An 8511-nucleotide genomic window follows, 5' to 3' on the forward strand; every position below is an offset into this window, starting at 1 on the left:
ACAAACTTTCTTAAGTAGACTTAAAGATCTCATTCATTAAACTTTAAAAAGTAGAAGGAGCATTAGTTAAGCCAAATGGGATAACTATAAACTCATAATGTCCCATATGTGTTCGAAAAGTTGTTTTAGGGATATCGGTATGATACATTCTTATTTGATAATACCCCAATGTCAAATCTATCTTAGAGAAAATTGTTGCACTATGCAATTCATCGAATAATTCCTCAATAACAAGTATAAGGAACCTATCTTTAACTGTTTTACCATTCAACTCCTTGTAATCAATATACATTCTCCAAGTATTATATTTTTTTTCTTTAATAAAACCACTAGGGGTGAATAAGGGTTTATATTATGTTGTATTGTGCCATTATCTAATAATTCCTTAACCATCTGCTATATAGCATCCTTTTGAATTGAAGAATGCTTATAGGGTCTGATATTAACATGGGTAACTCCCTCTATCAAGGGAAATCTATGGTCATGGGTTCTTTGTGGTGGTGATGTAGTTATTTTGTTGAAAAGGAAATGTAATTTTCTTAATAAGGGAGCTAATTCAGAAGGAATTGTATCATTAGTGGGCTTGTGGTGTTCAATTTGAGCTAAGAAGGCAGTATGTCCATGGTGAAGCATGTGCAACATGTTCTGTTCGAACACAAATTTGACAAAAATGTGGTTAATACCCTGCATCACATGACTTATATCATTCAAACCAAAAGTCATTAAAAGAGAATTAAATTTCCATGTGATATCTCCCAATGAGGCTAACCACTGAACCCTAGCAGCATTTCACAACCACCTAAGATCATAAATAAAATATTTTCTTCATATTGATTGCCTTCCATTCCTCCACACAAACTTTTCACACATATATCAACACAATAACATTTGTCCATTAACTATAGTAATGCTAATTTGTGGTATAAATTTAAGCACACATCCCAACCCTTATACAATAGTGAGGTCTCAGACATTATAAGTGCTACCTGAGTCCATTAAGATCTGGATTGTCTTCTTTTTATAAGTTCCTTTTAACTGCATGGTTTGAGGTCATTGCTCCAGTAAACCTCCCACAACACATAAAAAGATCACACGCACACCTCCAATTGCTCTTATTCAGCTTCAAAACAAGCATCCTCTCCTGCCCCTTTAGGACATTCCTGCACCATAATCATGTGTATGTATTTTTTCTTACATTGGTGTCTTGGCAAAATTTCTCATCACACCAGAAGTTTAGATTCTTAGCTCTCATATCAGTTAATTCAATCTCGCTTAACCTTCGAGGTTTAGTGGGTGGTACAACAGGGTTCTTGTATTGGCATGATTGAATTTGGTAGGAGTGTAGTTATTGTAATTTGTTGAAAGATTTGGTGTGTTTGATATAGGAAGTAGGGGAGGTTTTGAGGTGAAATTGCTATTGGAAGAATGTTGGTTTAGGTGTGACATGGTGGTAACAGGATTGGGTTTGTTATGGAGTAGGCGTGTTAGTTTGATGGCTGTTAAGTAAGCATCCTGCATCCTGGCAGGTGCATAAGCTTGTTGAAGCATTTTTTGCCCTTGCATCAACATCGGGTAACTGATCTCATCTTTCAAATCACTCAAGAAGTAGCTAAACACTTGCTCCTCTATTAGATCAACCTTATAGGAATAAACATCAAAAGCCTCAATATATTCAATTAGAGTACCCGTTTGATTTAATCGCTCCAGGTCAGCCATTAGATATTCATAAACTCGATCTTTGAATCGATTCTTAAGCTTTTTCACATACTCCTCCCATGGCGGTTCCTCAAATTTGCCCCGATTCTTTAGAAATGACTAGTGCCACTATAGCGCTATGTTAGTCAAATGCAATGAAGCTAACTTGATCTTGGTACCATATGGTGTGGAATCGACTTTAAAGAAACGTCCATAATGGAATGACCATCCACCTTGACCGATTCCACCGAATTTCGAAAAATCTATTGGTGAAACAAATAGATATGAGATAAGGGTGTTCTTATAGGGTATGGGAATGAAGATTAATTCATGAGCGGGACTGTGAATGAGGTGTATCTGTGGTTTTTGAGTGAAGAGAGTTATGGACGAGGATCTTCATTTCATCTAGATTAGAGCCTTGGATCATAGCGACCAGCTCTCCTATGGTCCTGTTATACTCACCTACAGTTTGTTCTTACCTCATACTCTGCTCAACAAACACATGTTATTGCTTCTTACTATGCTCAACAAACATGCTTTTCACCATGGATTTGAGGTTATCCTCAATCTTTTTTAAATCCCGAGATCGGGTATTTTTAGAAATTGACATCAGAAGATTGGATATGGCGGGTGTGTGGTTCACATGATGATTAAGGATGCTCTGGTTCCAAATTATACCAGTAGGATATGACATAAGGAATTAGAAGAAAAAGAAGAAATATAAAAGGGAAATCACATCTTTTTCATATTCATGACTAGTGCAAGCACTATACTCGAGCTTATATAGTCGTTTACATCACAAAAACATGCCTTGACACGTATACAGCTAAGTTTCTTCTAACAAACTTTGACAGCTAAGAAATGCCAACAACAAAACGCAGAGTTTATACAAAACAATAATAAAAGCAAATACATAATTTAAGTAATTAAATCCTTCATATACCAAAATTGGATTAAAGTCATTGCACTGATTTTGAAACTCTAATGTTGAAATCCAAATGTTAAATGCTCGTAATCTCATTTTTTGAAAAGGACAAAAGAGCAAGTTAATGGTATTAATAAGGATTTGAAGAAGATAGAGAAACTAAAATCAATTTAACTTCAAACCACCATTGCATACATTTGAAAGCAAACTCAAAATCTCCAATATATATAAGGCATGATTACTAATTATTCAGAAAAATTGTTTAGTATGCTAATTAAATTAGTGATTTTATTAATTTATTTAGTTTGGTGAATATAATTTATTTTTTACAAGAATAAAAAAAAAAGTTCATCTATACCTCCAATATTTCTATAATTAAACCCATAATAGGTATGATAATTTTATTTTTATCATAAAAATAAATATATACCATCTATTATCTATCTATTATATATAGGGTCAATTACATGAATATCATAACTAAGTACAAAATTACAACTAAGTCATATCACCAAACTTAATTCTTAATTTGTCATTATTCTCTATATATTATGATTTTACACCCTAATTTAGACATTGTAGACTCCAATTCATAAATCATAAACCGTAGAAAATATATTCTAGACATTTAATTTATAAATTTTATTCCTAAAATATATTAAAAGTACTGATTTTACTAGTTTGACATAAATCAAAATTATGACTTGACATAGTTGTAAATAATTGTTAGAATATGAATTTTTGTGTAATTTTCCCTTATATATATAAAAGCCGGAACTAAAAAAGACACTTGGCACAATATTAGAGTTTTAGATGATGTGTCATTATATTAGAATTTTCACTTAACTTTTAGATTTTAAAAAAAAATTCAAAACTATGTTTTTATTCCTTCCGAGCGAGACTGTTCTCATCACCAGCACATAGACTTCTTATCTCACACTAATACTACCCTTCCTTATCTTATCTCTTACAAATTCTATTCTCTATAGCATATTACGGTTTCAATAAGTAGAGTTGTATTAAGACTAAACTTCAATTAGGGTTTTCCTAAACCTATCACAAAATTTATATATATACACGCATTTCAGATCAGTGGAGCTGAAGCTGTTGGCTTCTTTCAAGGTTCTGTGCATTTCTGATTTCCTCTCTTTCCTATTAGCAAATCACCATCGTTTTGATTTTTCGTTTATGTTTTGTTTTCCCGTTTTTATGTTCAATAGAAACCATGTGGATGGTTCCTGCGACAACAATCCCTCACATTTAGAGATCTGGTAGTCAGAGCTTTGGGCCTTCAATGGTAACAGTTTATTTTCCTGCATGATATTTTGATGATTTCTTGATTGAGACATCGGGGATAAACAACAGAAAATTGGAGCTACCGTGTTGTTATTGGTGGATAAAGGTAGGTTTAATTATTATTTTGAAAGAAATTGTTGATGTTGTTATCAGATTACATGTGCTGATTATGAATTTTTTAAAGCTTTATTTTCCCAGTTCGGTATAATAAGGTGTGAACTTATGTTGAACTTATTGAATGTCATACAAACAGATTTGTTTAATTTGTATAACTTTTATGTCTTTAATGCGATAATGGTATTAATTTGTTTATGTTGTGATGGATTCCATAGACTGGAAAATCAAAACAACTATACTGTGAAGTGTCTGTTACTCAGGCTTGATATGCATTATACAATTTAAAGCTTTCTTTTCCCAGTTCGGTACAATAAGGTGTGAACTTATGTTGAACTTATTGAATGTCATACAAACACTTTGTTTAATTTGTATAACTTTTATGTCTTTAATGCGATAATGGTATTAATTTGTTTATGTTGTGATGGATTCCATAGACTAGAAAATCAAAACAACTGTATTGTGAAGTGTCTGTTACTCAGGCTTGATATGCATTATGCAATTCTTTATCATAAAGTGTGAGTTGTCTCTAATTTTATACACTAGCATAAACTTCATTTGTGCTGAATTTTGTGCCGATTATTGGTGTTCCCTTTTCTTTTGCATATTGATTTACAATTTAGTTACATGATTACCTGAGTGGATACAACCTGGTAATTTTTTTTGACATTTCTCTTTAGTTTTTCACAAAAAATATATTGTTATGTGCAGCTCTTTATAGGACATTAAGGAAAAAAATGAATGTGTGCTTAGGTGCGAGCCTGTGTATATTATAAAAGTGTGTAATAGCAATCTCTAAACTTAGTAAAGCTTACATGACACTCAATTTATTGTCTAATCTCATATCTTTTTCACTCAAACTATTGAGCTTCTTGGTTTTAGACAGAGCTATATTGAGAAAATTGACGATTGTTGCCTTTCGCATGGCATGTAGGCTGTGATGAATGGAGTATAGATATGCATTGTTGTCTCCTGGGTTAATTTAGCACAACTTGTGCATTACTCAATTGAGCTGCTAAACTTGATTTGAATATTTGTTATCCAAATTCACGGCAACTGCACATAAATAAGAAACTTGAGGTATGTGTCTCTGGCAATCACAATGTTACTAGGGAATAGCTAGCTTTTAACAACTCTACTGTGAAGATTCCATGCTATCTTTTGTATGAAAATTGTGCACAAGCTGCTTGTGCCTGAATTACTCAATTCAATGAAATCATTTTTATAAGTGAGGCATTTTTGAATTCAGTCAGTTTGAAAACTGTATAGGCAGATTGCAAGTTTAATGTTATTTGTAAATTGAAAATGACAGTGTCTTCTACTGGTTTATGGTTTAAATTCTGCACTTAATTCATTTTGTTTATGGTATATTAAAATTGATCAGTGCAGTTATTGAAGTTTTTTATCGGTTCATTTATGTGTTGATTCCTAATTTGATCGGTTTAGGGATCCTCACTTTAGCCTTTCAAGTTAATTCTAAAAAAAACTACATGAGAATAAAAAAGCTATTTAAGAAAATTTTGAAATGACCGAACATGTTTTGTTGAGAAAGAGGACCAAATGCAGATTGTGATTAACTTAAAATTATAACAGAAAATGAGGATGTTTAACAGATCAAATTGGGAATCAGGACATAAATGAACCGATAGAGTATATAAAAGTATTTGATATTAAATATGAGCTAAAATATTTAATTCTAGAGTAAAGTAGGCATATAGAATAAGTAATATAGTATGCGTAACATGTAAATACTTAATGCATACCTAGAATCAGGATGCTTTCAAATGAGTGTTGCATGCTATTATTATTGAAAATTCACGAGTTTTGCTTGCCACTATTACTGAAAATTAAAGGTATATTCTAATCATATTACATTAAAGATAAAGGAAAACCTCTAACCCACCCCACCGCGATGTGATTCGAACCCATGACCTTAACGATCATAGTTAAGCTCTCAACCAATAGATTAAGAGCTTCACCACGACTCTGTCATTATTTAAAGTTGATGTTTTATCTAAACATTGTAAATGTGTGTAACAATTGAAATTCAATTTACTTATTTCTTCTTTAAACTATTATTTTACTCCATATTTCGTTCATTTGTTTTTTTTTTCCAGCAATGTTTAGTATAATAGGTCTTATAGTGGTTTTTGCAGATTGGAATTCAATTTACTTATTTCCTCTTTAAAATAATAAATTTACTTATTTTACTGTATGTTTCGTTCATTTTTTTAGTATATTAGAAGGTTTTGTAGTGGTTTTTGCCTTAGGCGAGCATGAGCAATTTCTAAGTTGAACTTTATATATGGTATAAATTATAAAATATAGTTGTTGTGTTTAATTAGATGATGATATTTATATATTTGGCAGTCGAATTTACATGAATGAAAATTGAATACATAGGATCAATTTGAGTGGATCTTTCTCTCATTCGTTGAGAGTTTCTTGAGGTTTTTCTGGGGTTTTTCTCTCCTTCGTTGAGAGTTCTTGAAATTTCTTCTGGGGCTTTTTTACTTTGCTGCCTTCATCTGCGATTCTTTTCCTCTAAGCATCGCACCCTCCCACAATTTCATATTTCGCACCTCCCTCGTCACCATGGATTTCGCGCTTGATTCTCTATCACTGGACGATGAAGAGGCCGAAGAAGTCCTCCTCAATGGCAAAGCGGCCATTCATCCCCACCTTGCCCCAGCCCTGAGTCTTGTTGGAACGCTTCTCACCAACAGAACCATCCATTTCCCCTTTTTTCAGCATAAGCTTGCCCAGATTTGGCAGCCAGTCCAAGGTTTACTTGTTCAACCCCTTCCTCCTGATCGCTATATTTTTCAGTTCTTTCACCCGATCGACTTACAACGAGTCTTGGATGGAGGCCCTTGGGCTTTTGACAGCCATCTGATCCTGCTGCACCACCTTCAACATGGTCAAGATCCTCATGAAATTGAACTAAATTCGGTGCCAATCTGGATTCAGATTCACAACTTACCATCAGGTTACATGTCGGAAGCAGTGGGTCGAACTCTGGGTAATTTTGTGGGATCTTTCTGCCTGTATGACCCAAACAATGAGGTTGGTTCCTGGAAGACTTTCATGCGTATAAGGGTCCGAATAGATATTCGCACCCCTCTAAAAAGGTGGAAAAAGATTAGGACCAGTGGGGGCTCTTCACACCTTGTTCAATTTAAATACGAACGGCTAACGTATTTCTGCTATATCTGCGGTATCATTGGGCACACCGACAGTTTTTGCCCAAAATTCTTCCAGGCAAATGGAAAAACTCTACCAAAAGAGTGGGGGCCGTGGTTAAAAGTTCTTCCAAGAAGAGTGATAGGCGGGGGCGGAGAAAAATGGCTTCGTAGCGCTGACGGTAGTCCAATTCAGGCAGATAAACGGGGAATGTTCTTCACACCTTTCATACAAACAACACCCCCTGAGGAAGTTCATAACATGGTTGTTCAAACCCCTACTCTGGATCTTGAATCGACCGACATTGACCTTGACCAGAATGAGGATAAGAAAAGGAAAAGGTTACTGACCCAGAAAGAAAACTCCAGCACCCCTACAGGTATCTTTGACAGCCTTGGTTTGGAAGTTCCTAAAGTCAATAGCACAAACCCATCGGCCGGATCCACATTGGATTCCCGCCGCCAATAATGATCGGCGTCAGTTGGAACTGTCGTGGACTTGGCAACCCACGTTCAGTAAATACTCTTAAACATATTTTTAAGAGCTTTAAGCCATCTTTCATGTTCCTTATTGAAACTCTTGTGCACGCAAATAAGTTCGATCAGTTAAAAAGGTCGGTTGGCTTCGAAAATGTATTCTGTGTTGATAGAGAAGGGCGCAGTGGAGGCCTTGCATTCATCTGGAACAATTCTATTAACGCCTCTATCCTCAGCTACTCTTCTTTTCACATTGATGTCCTCATAAAGGACCCTCGGGGTGACTAGAGATGCACCGGTTTCTATGTCCAATCAGACAGACAAAAGCATGACCTATCTTGGGACCTCATCCACGACCTCCATAGTCACTCAACCCTGCCGTGGTGTATTCTTGGGGATATGAATTGTATTCTGAGCCCGTCGGAAAAACGCGGGTGCGACATTTACCCGGCCCATCTAATTGAAAAATTCCAGAAAACCCTCGAAGATTGCAGCTTGACTGATTTATTCCTTGAAGGTTATGGTTTTACTTGGGAACGCTGATGCGCCTCACGGCGTTCGCTACCGCAAGGCTCACTAAGGGATAAGTGTACCCCGTCGTTATCAAGTAATAAATCTGGAAAGTCCAGGTATCGAATCCACAGGACTTATTTACCACAAGTATTGAACTACTCGGTCTCAGGTGTTATCTAGGCTTTGTGGGGTTTGAATTGGTTTTGATTAAGTTAATCTACTCCTAGGTTGAATTACGCTACTCCTAGCTAAGTTATCTAGTTCTAACTAAGTTATTCTACGCCTAATTAAGTTAAACTACTCCTAATT

This window comes from Euphorbia lathyris, chromosome 1 (assembly GCF_963576675.1).
Source record: "Euphorbia lathyris chromosome 1, ddEupLath1.1, whole genome shotgun sequence".
In the NCBI taxonomy this organism is placed as follows: Eukaryota; Viridiplantae; Streptophyta; class Magnoliopsida; order Malpighiales; family Euphorbiaceae; genus Euphorbia; species Euphorbia lathyris.